General features: G+C 57.2%; 1 protein-coding gene across 1 annotated transcript in view; it reads left to right on the plus strand.

The window, feature by feature from the left end:
* The window catches only part of LOC116575916 (sushi domain-containing protein 4-like), a 65,089-nt gene that overhangs the window by 46,063 nt on the left and 2,512 nt on the right, over positions 1-16,514 (plus strand). The window lies entirely within an intron of this gene.

Genomic DNA, 16,514 nt, shown 5'->3' on the forward strand with positions numbered 1-16,514 from the left:
TGATAGAAATGGAGCCAAGTTGAACGATGGTTCGGGGTACCAGGCAAGGATTCATGGAAGATTATCCAGATGCATCAGATGTTGCTGTTTCCTCAGCCTTACTGGAATCATATGAGGTCTTTGAAAGGAGGAGTCATGCTGTCACGGGGCACCCGTTGTCATCCCCAGGGACTCTGCCCCTTGCCCTCTGTCACCTGGTTCCCCCTTCAGTTTCCCATCTTTCTTAGCACACAGTCTGATTTTTCTTGATGTCCCAGGGAAATCCACTGCATGGTGCTGGGAAGCATGGAGCCTTCAGGGGCTTTTAAACGTAGGGGTGATTTGACCCCTGAGCGCCTGGGTCTGGTTGGCTGTGCCAGGGAAGTGATTCCCTTCCGTTTTGGGGCTCCCCGGGACCCACCAGTGCGTCGGCTGTGGTCCCCACCCCAAGCCTTCTCCACACCCATAAACGTATGGCCAAAGAAAATGGAGATGTGCTGTGGTGAAATCCATAGGACATGGCAAACGGGAATTTCATGACGATAGAGGCCTACCTCCAGGAGCATCTCAACAGTTTAGCATCACAGCACAAAGAACTAGAAAAGAAACAAATATCCAGTGTTAGTAGAAGGAAGGAAATAATAAAGATCAGAGAGGAGGGGATGCCTGGGTGGCTCAGTGGGTTAAGTGTCCGTCTTAGATCGAGTCCCCGCATCAGGCTCCCGGCTCAGCAGGGAAGCTGCTTTTCCTCCTGCCTGCTGCTCCCCCTGCTTGTGCGCACATGCGCGCGTGCTCTCTCTCTCTCTCAAATAAATCTTAAAAGATCAGAGAGGAAAAACGGCTGAAAGGACAACAGAAAGATCAATGAAACCAAGAGTAGGTTCTGTGATAAACAAAACTGACAGACCCTTAGGTCGACAACCCAAGAGGAAAAAGAGAAAGAGCTCAATTAAATAAACTCGGATATGAAAGAAAAGTTATAACTGATACTACAAGAAATACAAAGGCGTGTAAGAGACACTATGAACAATTATACGTAAGCCGGTTAGACAACCCGGGAGAAAGGAATAAATCCATGGAAACTTAAAATCTTCCCAAACCGAATCATGAAGAAATGGAAAGTCTAAATAGGCTGATGACTAGGAAGGAGAGAGAGCCAGAAATCCGAAACCTCCCAGCAAACCGAAGTCCGGGACGAGACAGCTTCCCCAGGGAATTCTACCAAACATTCAGAGAAGATTTAATACCTGTTCCTCTCAAAGTCTTCCCAAAAGCTGAAGAGGAGGAAATGCTTCCAAACTCATTTTGTGAGGCTAGCATTACTCTGATCCCCAAACCAGACAAGGACACCACAAGCAGAAAAAGTTAGAGGCCAGTATCCCTGAGGAACATAGACGTAAAAACTCAATAGAATATTAGTAAACAGAGGCAAAGGGCCAACAGACACACGAGAAGATGCTCAGCATCACTCACCATCAGGGAAATAAAACCAAAATGACAGTGAGATCCCACCTCACACCTGCCTAAGTGGCTAAAATGAACAACACAGAGATAATAGGTGTCGGCAAGCTTGCAGAGAAAGGGGAGCCCTTGTGCACAGTTGGTGGGCGTGCAAGCTGGTGCAGCTGCTCTGGAAAACAGGATGGAGGGTCCTCAAAAAAACTGGAAATAGAACTACCCTATGATCCAGGAATCACACTTCTGGGTATTTACCCAAAGCAAATGAAAATCTATGCGAAGGGAAACATGCACCCCATGTTTGCAGCAGCGTTATCCAGAACAGCCAAGATACGGATGAGCCTGAGTGTCCATCAAGTGATGAGTGGATGAAGAAGTCGTGGTATGTGTGTATGCAGTGGAACACTGGTGAGCTGTCAAATTAGGAATGAGATCTTGGCACTTGGAACGGTTTGGATGGACCAGAGGGTACTAAGTATCAGGCAAAGACAAATACCACATGATTTCACTTAAATGTGGACACTAAGAAACTCTGGTTGCCAGGCTCACTGTGGTGGCCATTGTGCGGTGTGTGTAGACATCCAGTCCCTGTGTTGCACAACTGGTGTAATGTTGTGTCATAGACTCCACAGAAGGAAGGAGGAGGCGGGAGCACAGCCATCCGTCCATGAAGGTGGGGGGCCTGGGGGTTCTTGTGCTTGTTTTTCCCAAATAGGGACGCAGTCACTCCACTTGCCATGACTGGGGCAGGGGCTCCCCATGCAGACCTCCTCCACAGGCATTTTCCCAGGAACAGGCAAGCTGGACCTCGTTAGAAGCTGGACATCGGAGTTTTTACATCCGACCAGTCCACAGCTGAGGATGCCGGCGCTGGTTTCTGCCCTTCACCGGCCGGTTTCAGACCTGATTACAGGGAATGTGCATTTCGATTTCCTGAGAACCCGCCAGCGCCTAGAAGGCCTGTGTAGGCCCACAGCCTTCTCCAGAGAAAGAACAAAAACAAGAGTCCGAAAATCGCTGTTTAGCCGAATGTGAAATCCCTGGAAATGTTCTGATTTAGGATCAACACTGAAAGCTAGTGTGGACATGGAGGCATTGTCCAACCCCCTCAGGTCCCAGGGGACCCCATATACTTTCCCTGGCAGGAAGCACCTTGCAGCCGTGAAGTGAACCCGTGAAGGAGGCAGGAGACAGGCAGCAGGAAGTCGGGGCCTTGTCACATGGGACCTGCCCTGCTCAGGGCAGCCTGAGGCCTCCTTGAGGTCCAGGATACACTCAGGCCATTCCAGCCCCGCTGGGCCTGTATCCTTCCGATCTTACACGAGGAAAAGTCCGAGCACATGAAGGGTTCATCTGGGATGCGATCGTGTGTCATTGTGTTACCTGCCAACCAGTTGGGACGGTCTCCGTGTGGGGCTGGTGCCCCTCCTGCCGCCCCCACCAGACCAGCAAGCTGGGGAGTATAGGCTTTCTCTGCCCTCCTACACACGAGCCCCAGAAAGTGCAGAACTGTGTCCCTTCATTACCTGGACACTCTCCTGCCCTGGGTTTTAAGTAGCTCAACAGGACTGGTGGGACCGAGTCACCGCGGGATTGACTGTTGCTGAGTCTGGACCATCAGTCATGGAATTCGGAGTTGGGGATGCCTCAGACGTCTCCAGAGAGACTTCGTCCCCGACCCCACATGCCCCAGTGCCTCCTTTGCAGAAATAAAGCAGCATGGACAGAACTGAGTGGCCGTGTCCCAGGCCCGGCCGGGTGTGCAAGTCCCTCACGTGGGGCCCTCGTGGCTCTCTGTCCCGTTCTTCCTCCCTTGCACTTTGCACCAGGAAGGGCAACCTCCAGAACTCCCTTTCCTTTGGGCAGCATGGCTCCGGGGGCACCCTGCATTCCTCCCTGGCACCAGCGGGAGCTCAGGCAACCGAACGTCCTTGGTTCCCTCCGCCGGCTGCAGAGGGGCTGTTAATACATGGTCACTCATCCTGACAAGCACAGTGAGAGGCATGGAGCCGCCCGGCAGAGTGCAAACAGGCTCCAGCGGCCTCCAAGCTTGCCCAAGGTTACCGACTCACAGGGGGTCCTGCCCATGCACGCTCTGAGACCGCAGCCCCTCAGGTACCCTAGGACCCAGTGTGTCTGCTAGAGGTCAGGCTCTGGGTTCTAAGCCTCACTCCCTGAGTCCCTTCCTCCCATGCAAAGGGACCTGACTTGGCGGGGAGGTGGTCCCCAGGCTCCTTCCCGGCTCCACACTGTGTGACTCTGCTCTTACCCAGAGTGAACTGCCCCAGACTTCCTGCGCCCACACCGTCAGCCTTGGGTCTGCATCCCTGGGAAGGGAGCCGTGTCTGCTGAGGGTCATCTTGGCACCAGCCATGTCACTCCACATCTTTATTCAGCCTCGGAACCACTCCAGGCATTCTTACTCGCTCTCTGCCCAGAGAAACAGGTCTGGGAGCCCATACGAACAGCCAGGACTCACTCCGCAGGGGTACTCCCTCCACGGCTCTGTGCTGGCTTCTCTGCTGCACTGCTGTTCCCGGCACCCTGGTTCTCCATTCTGGAGGAGGTTTCAGAGGAGGGAAGATACACGCTGTGATTTAACCCAAGCCGCAGGAGAGGTGATGGTGCTGGAGTGTCCTTCCGCCTTCCCTCCCTCCTTCCTGGGAGGGCTGTGGTGCAGCGGCTGGGGTGCTCTGAAGCCCGTGGGACCTGCACTCCCCTCAGCTGGCGTGGCACCAGCAGGGACCTGCAAAGACCTCCCACCACCCAGAACACACGCGTTGGCCAACCGTGTGGTCCTCTGGGCCCTGTGAGCCTCCCCTGGGCTCTCCAGCTCCCTCTAGACTCACCCCTGACCCAGCCGCCCCTGCATTCGGTGTGAAATGGAATCAGAAGAGGAAGAAGAGCAGTGAGTGCTTTTCTTCTCTCTTTTCTCCCCAGTGCAAGCAATGGGGCTTTGGCTCAAGGGAAGACAGAGGGTTTCTGCTTTATCTGCTCGCCTACCTGCACCCTTCTCTCGTGTTCTCTCCTGCGTGTAAAAGGTTTCCACGGGGCCAGGTAGCACGGGCTCAGGCTCCGGCCTCTCGCCTAGACACCCCGAGGTCTGGGGGCTCCCCAGAAAGCAGTGGCCAGACTGGGCTGTGTCCCTGCACCCCGACGCCAACGCTCTGTGCTTCTCGTCCACACGCTGTGGACAGGTTTGCTCGCAGGAAGAGCTTTTGCTGCAGTAAAGCGTGTGTCGCTCCTCTGGTTCCGCGTCCCAAGGACCTTGAGGCCAGAGAGCGAAGTCACCGGCTGTCTCAGCCCGTGTCCTTGGCTGCTAGCCTGCCAGAGTGTGAGCAGGTTAACTTAGAGTCCTCGTTAGGAACCCGCCCTAGATTAATGTCTGACAACATTTTTAGGTCTTACTCTCAAACACGAGAGACTCATCCGTGTTCTGCGAAGACAAACTTGCGTCCTGGCCTGGAAAAGAGGCTGGCTGGGGCTCTCGCTGCCCCGTGAGCAGATGACCTCGGCTCGCGGAGCCCGCGGGAGCGGCGTGGGCACTGAGAATGTGCGAGGCTCCCTGGCGCTTACCTTAGCCCCTTGTGCCATCCCGTTTGCTGGTATCAGAAGTGCCTGTGCCAGGTACGGCGTGATCCCAGCACAGCCTCCCTCTCAGGAGGAAATGCAGAACACAAGCAGTCTTGCTCACTGTTCGCAAGCAGCTGTCGGTCATCGTGGTACGTGTCCACGCTTGGCTCTCACGTCCCCGCCGGGCGATCGCAGGGGTGCTCCAGCGTTTCCCGGGGTCACTGTGCTCATGTTTTCCTCTCTCTTGCAGCAAGTACTTTGGCTGCAGCAGCCCCTTACCTTCCTGGTCACACTCTTCCCTGCTCAGGAGCCAGCCGTGCTGTGGCATCAAGAGCCCTCATTAGCTGTTTCCCCTTCTACACTGAATCCAGAAACAGTGGTCTTTCTGGACTCAGAGCCAGAAGGCCTGGTCCTGGTTCCTCCAGGAGGACGGGGTCCCTGGGCTCCCTTGTCTCCTCCTTGGGCTCCTTTCCCTGGAGCTGCATGGCCCCTGGCCTGGCAGCCCCGCGCTTCCGCCCACCTCGCAGCCTGAGCTGCTGGAGGCCCCTCGCAGCACCTTGCCTGCCTTCCAGCCTCGGTAGGAACGAGTGGCCGTGGGTGCCGCAGCGTTCCTGGACTCTGAGAGCTGGTTTCCCACCTCATTCGAGTAAAGAGATTTACGTGGAAGTCAGAGGTACCAGGAAAGGCCAGCAAAGCCAGCCGAACCCTGGAGTGGCTTTTCCGCCTAATAGGAACCAAAGGACACAAAGGAGGACTCGAACCACTCCAGGGATGGGGTCCCATCCAGCTGCAGCCCTGTCTCCCTTGGCTCCCACCCGCAGGTAGCCCGGCCCGTGGGGGTGGGTTCTGAAGCCAGGCCCCTCGTTCACGTCTTCGTGGGGAAAGTCTTGGATGCAGGGCTCGGGGCTGAGGGTGCATCCCTGGCCAGTGAGCAAATCAGACACTGGACACCCTCCTTGCTGGCGCTGTGGGTCTGATGAGGCCCCCAGTGTGGAGTGCCGTGAGGGACCAGTGGCCAGCATTCTGCTGCAAAGCCATGCATCCATGGCGGGAGCCTGGCACCAGTGTCTCCCGGGGCTCATGCTTCTCAACGGGTCTGATTCCCACACCTTCCAGGGAACTCAGGCCAGGGCGGGCTTGTGGCTGTCACCAAGAGGGTTCTTGCTCTGCCTTATAACCGCCTCTGAATTTGGAGAAGCTTGCAGACGTGGGAGCTGAGGTCTTTCCGTTGTGCTGTTCATATGTCCAGTCACTGAAAGGAGTGTGGGACTCACAGCCACAAAGCTGCACCCCGGGTCTGAGCCACCGGTCACGCTGAGGGAGCGACCATGTCGTGCTCAGAAATTTCATCCTGGGACAAATGGGAAAATCTCGCTGTTTGTCCCCAAACTCCAGAATATCTCCCCATTCGCTGCTGCTCCAGGCAGCGTTTCTTTCTTTCTCTGCTGTCTGCGAAGCTCCGTGCCTTGTATTTCATGCAAGTGGGAAAACCTACTTGCAGAGTAGGAAAACCTCTGGCAGTCAGGTCAGCACAGAAGGCCATAAACCCCCCAGCAGGTGGCAGTGGCAGCCCTGGGAACATCCGGGTATCCTGGGGGGTGGTTTGGGAGCCACTCCCTCCCTACTTTTCTTCACTGATGGTTGCCAGAGGGTCCTGCTTTTCCCCCAGTAATTAGACATTTGGAGGACAGGCTGGTCAACCCGTCCTACCGTTCTGCATGTATCTCAGGGTTTCGAATCATTCATTGTTTCTGTAGAACCTGTCACTGTCTTGCCTGCGTTCATAGTCTTTTTCTCTTTTTGTGCAGGAAAAGCAATTCTCACTGTTCTTGGTTTTGTTCTTGCAAAAAGATGGTGCCTGACTCTAAATTGCACCCAGTTTTCTGTGGCAGGGACAGCTCATTCTTCTCCTGGGGGCCTGGCTTACGTTCTGGCCAGTGCATCCTGATGGATGAGATTCTAATGCGGTTTCCAGCACTTGTCTTCCTCGCGCGGGGAGAGGCGTCGAGAAGGGGGCAGTCACTGGAGTTTGAACAAAGGCAATCACAAGTGAACCTCCATCCGTGTTTTCCTACCACAAATACCTTATCCTGGGGGATATTGTTTTGGCTCAGGAAGAAAAGTGATTTTCTAGGAAGCACAGCAGCCCAGAATTCTATAGCCCGCCCCAGCTGAGGAGCGTCGGGGGACCTGGCTATGCTGTGCCTGACATTATCAGGACACGGTCCCTTTGTGTTGACTCTGGGTGACTCTGTCTTGTCCCTAGAGGCAGTGCTTCCCAGCCTGGTTTCTGCTGACACAGCCCAGGGAGGGTTGGAGGCCTGTGAATCCACTCCCCAGTTGCCCTGCTCCTATCCCCTGTGCCTGGCCACTGTGGGGCATGCAGCTGGCTTAGTGCCCTTTGAGGAAATCTCAGTGTCTTGTTGTTTTGCAAGGATGCTGATGTGAGCCGGGAAACCCTCCTGGTCTGGAGGGCTGCTTTCCTGGGGACCTGGGGACTCAACCTCGGTTGCAGGCCCAGCGCGGCTTGTGTTCCTCGCCTGAGGTTCACAAAGCATGGTGTACGAGTGACTTACACAGCAGGGTCAGATGTCCTCGCCTTTCTGGAAATCTGGGAAGAGTTCACAGTGCCATGTTCCCTCTGAGACCCAGGGTAGGACCGCTCCCTGCCTCGTCCGGCTCCCAGCATGGCCTCGGCGTCCCTCGCTCGTCCTCCCAGAGCTGCAGTGCGCCCTTCCCGCAGGGACTCCAGTCACGCTGGAATGAGGGCTGCCCCTCCTGCAGGAGGACCTCCCCGTAATCTGATTTCATCGCAGCACGCAAGTTGAGTTTCCAGAGATCTTGCTCACGGGTGCCTGGACTTAGGACTCCAGCATGGTTTTTTTAGGGACAGTTTAACCTGCAGCTCATGTTCTCCCTTGGCTTAGGGGGAAACAGACACCCTCTGTCTCCCCTCCACCTGCTTCCAGTTTGGAAAGATTTTCTTCAAGGTGTCCCCAGCCCATTGACCAGCCTCCCTGGGACCCTGTCCTCAACACTGCCCCAGATTTGTGTCCCCTTGGGCCCAGCGCACAGCACCCGCTGTGCCCCTGGAGGCAAGGGGTCTCCCCCACCTCCTCTTCCTCTGCCTCTTTCAACCTCTGATCTGCCCCCGCACAGCCCAGCAGATAAAGAAATTGCTGCTCAGACATCTGCCCTTGGGTGGCCTACACATCCTTCCCTGAGGCACATGTGAGACCCCATGCAGGACTCAGGAGGGAGTGAGGCTCCAGAGTAACCTCATTTAAGGTCAGATCCTAGCTTGGCAGTTTATTTGTTGAGTGACCTTGGGTAAATGACCTCACCCTGCTGAGCCCTGCTTCCCTTACCTGTGCAAGTGAGGCCACAAGGAACCCGCCATGCATGGGGGTCATTGGGATTAGGTGGGGCGGTGTGCATGCAGCTCTCAGGGTCTATGAGGTCAGCGTCCCTCAGGGTGGGTACCTGTGGAGTTGTGGTTGTGCTTTCTGCTTATGTTTGACTTCACTGCCCGTCACGTGATGAACGGTCACAGTAGCCATCCAAAGCCCAGGTCTCCTTTCTCATTTGTACAGATCCTACTGCACGGATGGTACCGTTTCTGTGTCATGGGTGGTGGGCACGCTGGCTCAGGACAAGGGGAGGCAGACGCCGTGGGGTGGCTTGTGTCTGGTCAGGATTTGAACCTGGGCATGGAGCGGCTGTGGGGGGTCCTGGATCCCCGGCAGTCCCGCCCTCTCCACCCTGACCCCTGCTCTGCCGACTGGCTGCTGGCCGGCTGCTCCTTCGTGTCCTCTCCTGCCCACAGCGTCGCGGCCAGCACTTCCCAGATTGGTTCTGGTGCTAGGAGCACAGGGCACTTCTTGCAGAATGGCCCAGTGGCTGGGACACACCGTGGAAACCTTCGAAGCATCTTTGTGAGCGGAAAATGTGGCGGTTTATTTTCCGCATGTAACGTAGAGCCGTGCCCACGCTCGCAAGCGCACCATGCAAGCCCTTACTTCTCATCCATGAGGATTTCTGAGTAGCAAGAATGAGAAGGCACCGATGGGATGGAAGTTGGAGGGTCAGAATACTCAGTAGGCTAGTTTTGTCGTGGAAGGAGAATCTGAACACGGCCCGACACCCTGACTGCATTGACCTGGGGCGGGGTCTGATGGTGGGAGGGTTGGCTGACCGCCCGCAGGGGCAGAGCAGACCCACGCCGGCGGGACGCGCTCCTCTTCATCCTGTACCTCTGCCGGCTTCCCCTTTCAGAGAAGATGCCCCAGTTCCAGCAGGGTCTCCGGCCCGAGGGAACCCTCTTTCGGAGAAGGTTTGCAGACGCGAGAAGGCTGACACATGGATCTCTTTGTGCTTTGTGTCTCCCCTGCGGCGGTGAAGGCCCTCGGAGCTCAGTCGCTGCAGAGATGGAAGAGCTGCCTCATCAGAGCCCCAGAGTCGCCATCAGCTATCCTTGCGGCCAAGGAGGGCAGAGAAGCCGTGTGTGCCCTACGCCCTCCCTGTGCTCCCCGCGGCGGCCCTGTGTCTCAGCCCCTGCCCGCCTCACACTCCAGCCACCACAAAGCCGCACACCTGTCCTCGCTCTGCCTGGGTGCTGTGTATCTTTGTCCCCCTCCCTCAGTGTGGCGGCCCCACGATGACATGGAGCTGATGCCCCCTCCCAGCCCAGGGCAGCTGCGCAGTCCTGATCCTCACCCATCTGTCAGCTCGGACCGGAGCAGCAGACGCCAGGCTCCCTGCAGCCTGTGGAAAAGCAGAGCCCCAGCCTCGTCCCCGCCATTTGCTTCCTCGGTGGACACATGTGTTGGCCTGCCTTGTTGCCACAGCAAAACAGAAGTGGAAAATACGCCATGCTCCAGGACATTCACTGACTTTCCCTGAGCGAAAGACAAAGTTTCAGGATTCCCCTTGGAAACAGCTGGAACTTAGGCCTGGAGGTCTTCTGTCTAGCTTCCTGGAATCGTGACCCAAATGCAGAGGAGACAGGGAGCTTTCTTTATTGGAAGCCTGCCGGCCACTGATGGCCAAGACGGTGACGTTGTGTGTGTCTGAGCACGGCCTGCGCCCCTGCTCCTGAGGCCGCCGCTCAGACAGCATGCTTGGTGCCTCGAGATGATTGGCACTGGCCCCTCGGAGCTGCCGGCTTTCCCACCGCGTCCCCAGGCTCCCCAGCCCTGCGCAGAGCAAGCTTGCCACAGTTTCCTCCAGGTCTGGGGCAGCACTTCCCGGGTGTCAGGATGGTCTGACTTGCGTGGGACCCCCACCAGGTGGCGCTGAGCTGTGTGTTCCCACGGGCTCCCGGCTGAACCCCCAGCTGGTGGTCCGGGTACTGTAGCTGGAAGCACGGGTCTGGCGGAAGGCGAAGACCCACCACAGCCACCACGGCCACCTCATTCTCACACTGGCTCTTCTGGCTGCTGCCAGCCAGCCATGGGGCATGGGGCCTTCTTCCAGCATCTGAGGCCACACCCTCACATTGGATCCCGCCCTGAGACTCACCTGGAGCCCCAAAGACCTTGCTGAGCCCAGGACCTAGTTGGGACTCACCAAGCCACGCTCCCTGGTGACACCACATGCCGGGATGGAGGAACCGCTATCGTGCAGCTCAAGACATGGAGTCAAGGACCATGTGCAGTGCAGATGGCAGGTGGGCGAGTGCTGGTGGGCCGTGGATGGGAGTGTGCCCCCAGAGATGTTCCGTGGCCCCAGCAGAGGGGAAGTGGATTTTCACGTGGTGGCATTTGTGCATGTGGCCTGGTCACTCGGGCTGCAGGGGCCCATTTCTTGGGACCCCTGGGGGTCGTCTCTGCTGTGGTCAGCCCGAGGCTTGGCCCATTTCGTGGCTCAGCCTGGATGTAGTATTTGTCACATCAGCTCATGTTCCACTGACAGGGACCCAGCCACTGGGTGGCTTTGACCCTGGCGACAACCTGGCAGTGTGGGGCAAGCAGCTCCCCGGCACCCACACTGCGGGTGGACAGCCCTGCTGCGCAGCTCTTGGCTCCCGCAGGACGAGCACTAACGCACGGGGCAATGTACCTGTCCCGGCTCCAGGGCGACTCCCAGGATAGTTAGTGGCCTCGGGCTGTAGGACCCCGCGTGCTTCCATCCCCACGGCACGCTCTGTGTTCGTGAGGCGCAGACTCCACGGGCTTGTCCTCCTCTGTCACCCAGAGAGAGATAGGTCCGTGGCTGGGGACTAAGGCGGGCGACCAGAGGGTCAGGCCAGGCCTCCCCCGCAGGCCTCCCTCTCAGTCCTCTGTAGGGACTCGCCCGCCACTGCCAGCCCACCCAAAGCTCTGCTGTGTTCCCCCCTGGATACCTATGAGGGCCAGTCTGTTCCCTCAGGAGCAGTCTGTTCCCTGGGAGCTTTTCTGCTCCCAGCTTTCTTACTTGCAGGGAGCCACCCTCCTCCCCAAAGTGCTCTCCTTCCTTGGCTCCAGTGATGCGGCCTTTCACTCAACCACTCGTGCCCCTGACTGATTCCAGCGTTTGGACTGGGACCCTCCCTCCTCAGGGGAGTTTGCCCCATGCTGTGGTTTTATTTCTGTGCTCTGAGTCCAGAGCTTCAGGTGAGCTGTGGACGCTCTCCACAGCTGCCCCATCCCACATGGACACTCTCCCCTTAGCTGAGACAAGCCCGGGCAAAGCCGGACCTTGGTGCCCACTTTCTAGCAATGAGCAAACCCACCAGGACAGCCCTTCCTGGCACGTAGCTCCACTATCAGGCACGGAATGTCAGAAGTCTGGGAGGCACCCTCGGTACCAGACTCCAACCCTCAGCAGTCCTGTTGTGTGAACGGACTGATGTCTGTCTCATCCTGTGTTCCTCACGGTCACTGCCCCAGTCCTGGGCCAGGCCCCCTCCTTCCTCACCTGGGTGTGGCCTGAGCCACACAACCTCAATGCTGCTGTCCCTGCTCCCAGTGGGCCATCTCTCTCAGGGGTACCCATTCCTGCCCCCGACGGGCTGTCTCATGCAGCAGTGCCCGTCCCTGCTCCCGTGGGCCATCTCACGTGGTGGTGCCTGTCCCTGTTCCCCGAGTGCACAGCACACACAGGCCAGACCCTGGGCTTCCTGCCCAGCCACCCCTCCACCCCCTCTCTGGACCTGGGGCCACCATTCCTGCCACACCTCCTGGCCCCGCTGGCCCTGTCCTGTGCCTGGCCCTCTGCCAGGACGTTCCTCCCAGCAGTACCTGTAAGCAGCTCCTCCCTGCTCTGTGGGCATTGTGTGTTCGTTGTGCAGTGATGGAGGTGCCCGAGCTGCTCCTTTGCCCACACTGAGGGAACCAGCGGCTTGGTTTCTGTTTTCTAACACAGTATATACGGATCGCTGTACAGTACTTGATAAACATGGGTTATAGAGAAAACAGAAAAACAAAGACCTGTTAGACGTTCCCCTTTAGATGATTACATATGATGGTATTAAAATTGTATTTTAATAGAAATGGAAAACAGGGGCGCCTGGGTGGCTCAGTGGGTTAAAGCCTCTGCCTTCAGCTCAGGTCATGATCCCAGAGTCCTGGGATCGAGCCCCACATTAGGCTCTCTGCTCAGCGGGGAGCCTGCTTCCTCCTCTCTCTCTCTGCCTGCCTCTCTGCCAACTTGTGATCTCTGTCTGTCAAATAAATAAATAAAATCTTTAAAAAAAGAAAAGAAAGAAAGAAATGGAAAACACTTGGATGTTACAACAAGGTCAACTTGAAGGTCAGATTGCTACAGCCATTTCTCATTGGTTCCTCGTGTTGTGGACTAGAAGCACATGGTCAGGGTGCCTGCATTGGGCTGCGGTCCCATGGGCCATGGTGGCGACTAGCTGCTCCCCTGTAGCCTGCTCTCTCCCAGGCATCCTGCACCAAGAGCCCCTCTCGCCTGGGCTACGTTGCAGCCAAGGTGGTGGTCAGGCTTCGCTGACGGCAGCTTCTCCTGGCTGTTCGACTGTCCCAGGGGAAGGAGCTCCAGACGGGCCTGCAATTCTGGGGCACAATGGGGAGACAACAGCTGAGTCTTCAGGGGGGCCCTGGCAGTTTCCTATCTCCATTTGCTGGAGCGAATCTGACCTTTGGAGTTGGGGTGTGGCTGGAGACCAAACCCTGTGGCCAAACCATGGTGTCAGGGCTCTGGAGAGAAGCAGGCCCAGCAGGGTGCGTGCAAATGTGCACTACTGTGTATATCTGTGATTGTGTTTGTGTATGTGATGCGTGGAATCCTAGTGTGTGTCCCTACTGTGTACATACACGTAATCACTACACATACACACACGGTATGTGGATACTGTCTGTGCATGTGTGCCTCGTGTACACATGTTGAATCCTATCACGCATGTGTGTACGTGCATGTGCTTGTGTGTATACAGTATATATGTAACCCCTGTGTATATGTTCGTATTGTGCCCGTGACCCTGGAACAGATGTGCATATGCATGTACTGTGTACACATCTGTGATCACAAGTGCGTATAATCTACCGTGTGTGTGTGTGTGTGCGTGAGCATGCACGTGCAAGAGATCATAGCAGCCAGGACATCCCAGGAGGCACCAATGTGCCATCTGTGAGCCTGAGGTCCTGGTGTGCCCCTGCTGTGATTCAGTCCAAGTCTGGAGGTGGAGCACCAGCGTCCCCAGTGTCCAAGGATGCAGGAGAGGCTGTGCAGAAAAAGCAATTTCCTCCCCCTTTGCCCTTCTGCTCCATTCTGTTTGGGCCTTCTGCACGATGATGATGCCCCCGCACCGGGAGGGCCACCTCAATCTGTGACTCAGACACGAGTCTCCCCCACGGACCCACCTAACAGACCCAGAAGTGATGCTTTACCTGCTGTCGGGGCATCCTGGGCCCAGGGTCCCCACATCATGCAAGGGACTGGGACACATGGACCTCCCGGCAGGCTCAGTCCACCCACAGCCTGTCTCTCCTGCTCCTCTTCCTCGTGCCTGGCCCCATTCACCCCCTCGCGCATGACACAGGGATGCTGTTACAGCTCTCTCAGCAGAGCCTGTAACCACCTGATGTCCCGACCCCAAGGCTCACAAAGTCCTTGCCTGTAACTCATGATTTCTGGAGCTGTACGAGACATGGAGGGAAGCTGCCTTCCAGAAGAGTCTCTGTTCCCACCACCGTGGGTTCTGAGTCCCGGTGGGTAGACCAGCAGGAGCTCTGGGCCTGTGGTTGCTCTTTGACTAGCAGTTTCCAGGAACCTGTGGGTGGTTTGCAAAGCTTGCCATGTGCATGAGGCCCCTGTGGTGGGTGCTGCCTGTCCATGTGGACCCATCTGCCTCTCAGGGGGATGGAGAGGAAGGGCCCGCAGCTGGCTGGATTATAATTAATGCTTCCGTTGTCCATCTTGGCTCCTGATAGCGCGCAGGCGGGGGGCTTCCTTGCCCCAAAGCTCATGGTTACTCAGGCACGATTGTCAGAGATGCTGCAAGCTGTGAAGGGAAACACTTCCTTTTCAGGGCGCGTGCGTCTGCACCTGCCGCTGGTGTCGGGACTGAGGCTTCTGCCAGGGGGTGGCTCACACGTGGCCTCAGAGCAGATGCGGCTATGACACGTCAGTACATGCATGCCGGTGGGGCAGGGGGAGGGTGTCCCAGCTACATCAGGACCTGGTGGTGCCCAGCTGGGCCACTCTGGGCATTTGTGTCTTGCTGCTTCCATGCTCCTGCCAGTCCTCATGGGCACTCGAGGGGTGAGGAATCACTTGTTCTCCTCATTACATGGGTGATGTAGCTAAAACCCCAAAAACCCAGACGAGCTGCCCAGCATGCCAGAGCTTGTCAGCTCGGAGCTGTGATTTGCACACAACTCTGGGAATGTCCACAGCCCATGCTTTTTTGTGCCACACTGCCTTGGTTTCCCTGCTGGATGGTTCATCTGTTCAACTTCGTCATTCTGTAACACGTTGTGGGACCCTATGCGTCCAGGTTGATGCAGTGATGGGGTAGTCCTTTGTCCTTGAGACCAAGGCCAGGAAGTCCTGCCGTGACCATGGCTCGCTGGGCCTAGGGAACATTCTGGTAGTTTCCGATCCTAGTGGCTCTGGAACTTGCTTGGAGTGCCGGCTGGGAAAGAATCCCATGGGCCCATGTGTCCCTGACCATGGAAAGGGCCTCCCCTAGGCACAGTGCTTTGGGGTTCTGGGCTGTGGGGGGCGGGGGGCGACGCAGGTGGAGGTCCCAGTTAGGCTGGTCTCACCGCAGATGTGGATGTTCCCCTGGGCAGCTCTGGGAAGGCGGCCTTCACTCCTCTGCCTCCAAGTCGGGGCAGTATTCCTGACCCTGCCTGCTGGCTTCTGCAACCTCAGGCCCCAACCGCGACCTGCACTGCCCTGCAGGCTGTCTCTCCGAGGTCCCTGCTCAAAGACTGCAGGCTGGGCCAGTGGGGAGGTTGGCCCTGAGGACCCAACCCATGTGCTCTGGGATATCCCGGGTGGTGTCTGAGTCTCCCTGGGCTCCGGCCTTTGCAGGCCAGTTCCAGCCTCTGCTGGGGACCCAGCAGCAGGACCACCACATATGTCTGCACTGCGGTGGGGGCGGGGGCCTGCCACTCTCTGTCAGCGTGTAAGCAGTCCCAGCGGGCGTTCCTCTCTCTAGCTTCTTGGGTCCTGGCTGGCCCTGGCTGCCCACTAACATGATGTCAGAACATCCCCCAGATTCTCCTGTCCTATAGGTGAGGAAACAAAGGCTCAGCGGTGAGAGGCCACTCAGCAGCCAGGCAGGGTCCCGTGAGCTTCTGCTTCCCCATCTCCGCCAAGAGCCTGGCAGATCTCACTGCCTGTTGTTTGCAGGCCTGGAAGAGGGTGTGAAGGGGCCTCTCACCCCCCCGCCTGTGAGCGGCTCTGTGCCCGGGGACCCATCTTTCTGGTGGGCCCTGGGGCTCCCTGCACACATGGCCTGCATGTGGGGGCTCCCATGCGCTGGGTGGTGAGCTTCCACGGATGTAGATTTGACGCAGGCCCCCATAGAATCTGTGCTGTGTCTCCTGGGGATGTTTAAGCAGATTGGCAGCTCTGAGTCCTGAGAAGAAACTGGAAATGATGATTTCTTTCCCCTAAAATGGAAAATAGAAGAGTTAGAGAAACCGTAAATCGCGGAGGATAGGATAAGCTTTCACTGTACTGGGAAGAGCGTCAAGGCCGGGAGAGGCTGTGTGACCTCCGTGAGGTCACACAGTGTGTGTTGGCCGAGCCAAGCCCAGGACCCAGGCTCCTTCCACACCACCTGCTGTGCCGCAGGGGCCAGCCCGGGGTCTGCATGCAGCCGGCAGGGTTGAGCCTCACCCCCTGCAGGGCCCGTGGGGACCGGGATGGGGACACCCAGGGAGGTGGACAGCCCCCATGGTGGCTGCAGCAGAGGAGTAGACTGGGGCTCGCTGCTCCTGTCATACGGGCTTCCTCTGTAAATACGCTAATCTCACCAACCTGGCTTTTGGGCGGGTGACACGTGTCATTAACACAGTCTCTCCATGCCGTCCCCGAGACACGCA

The sequence above is a fragment of the Mustela erminea genome, chromosome 17 (assembly GCF_009829155.1).
Source record: "Mustela erminea isolate mMusErm1 chromosome 17, mMusErm1.Pri, whole genome shotgun sequence".
Lineage (NCBI taxonomy): Eukaryota > Metazoa > Chordata > Mammalia > Carnivora > Mustelidae > Mustela > Mustela erminea.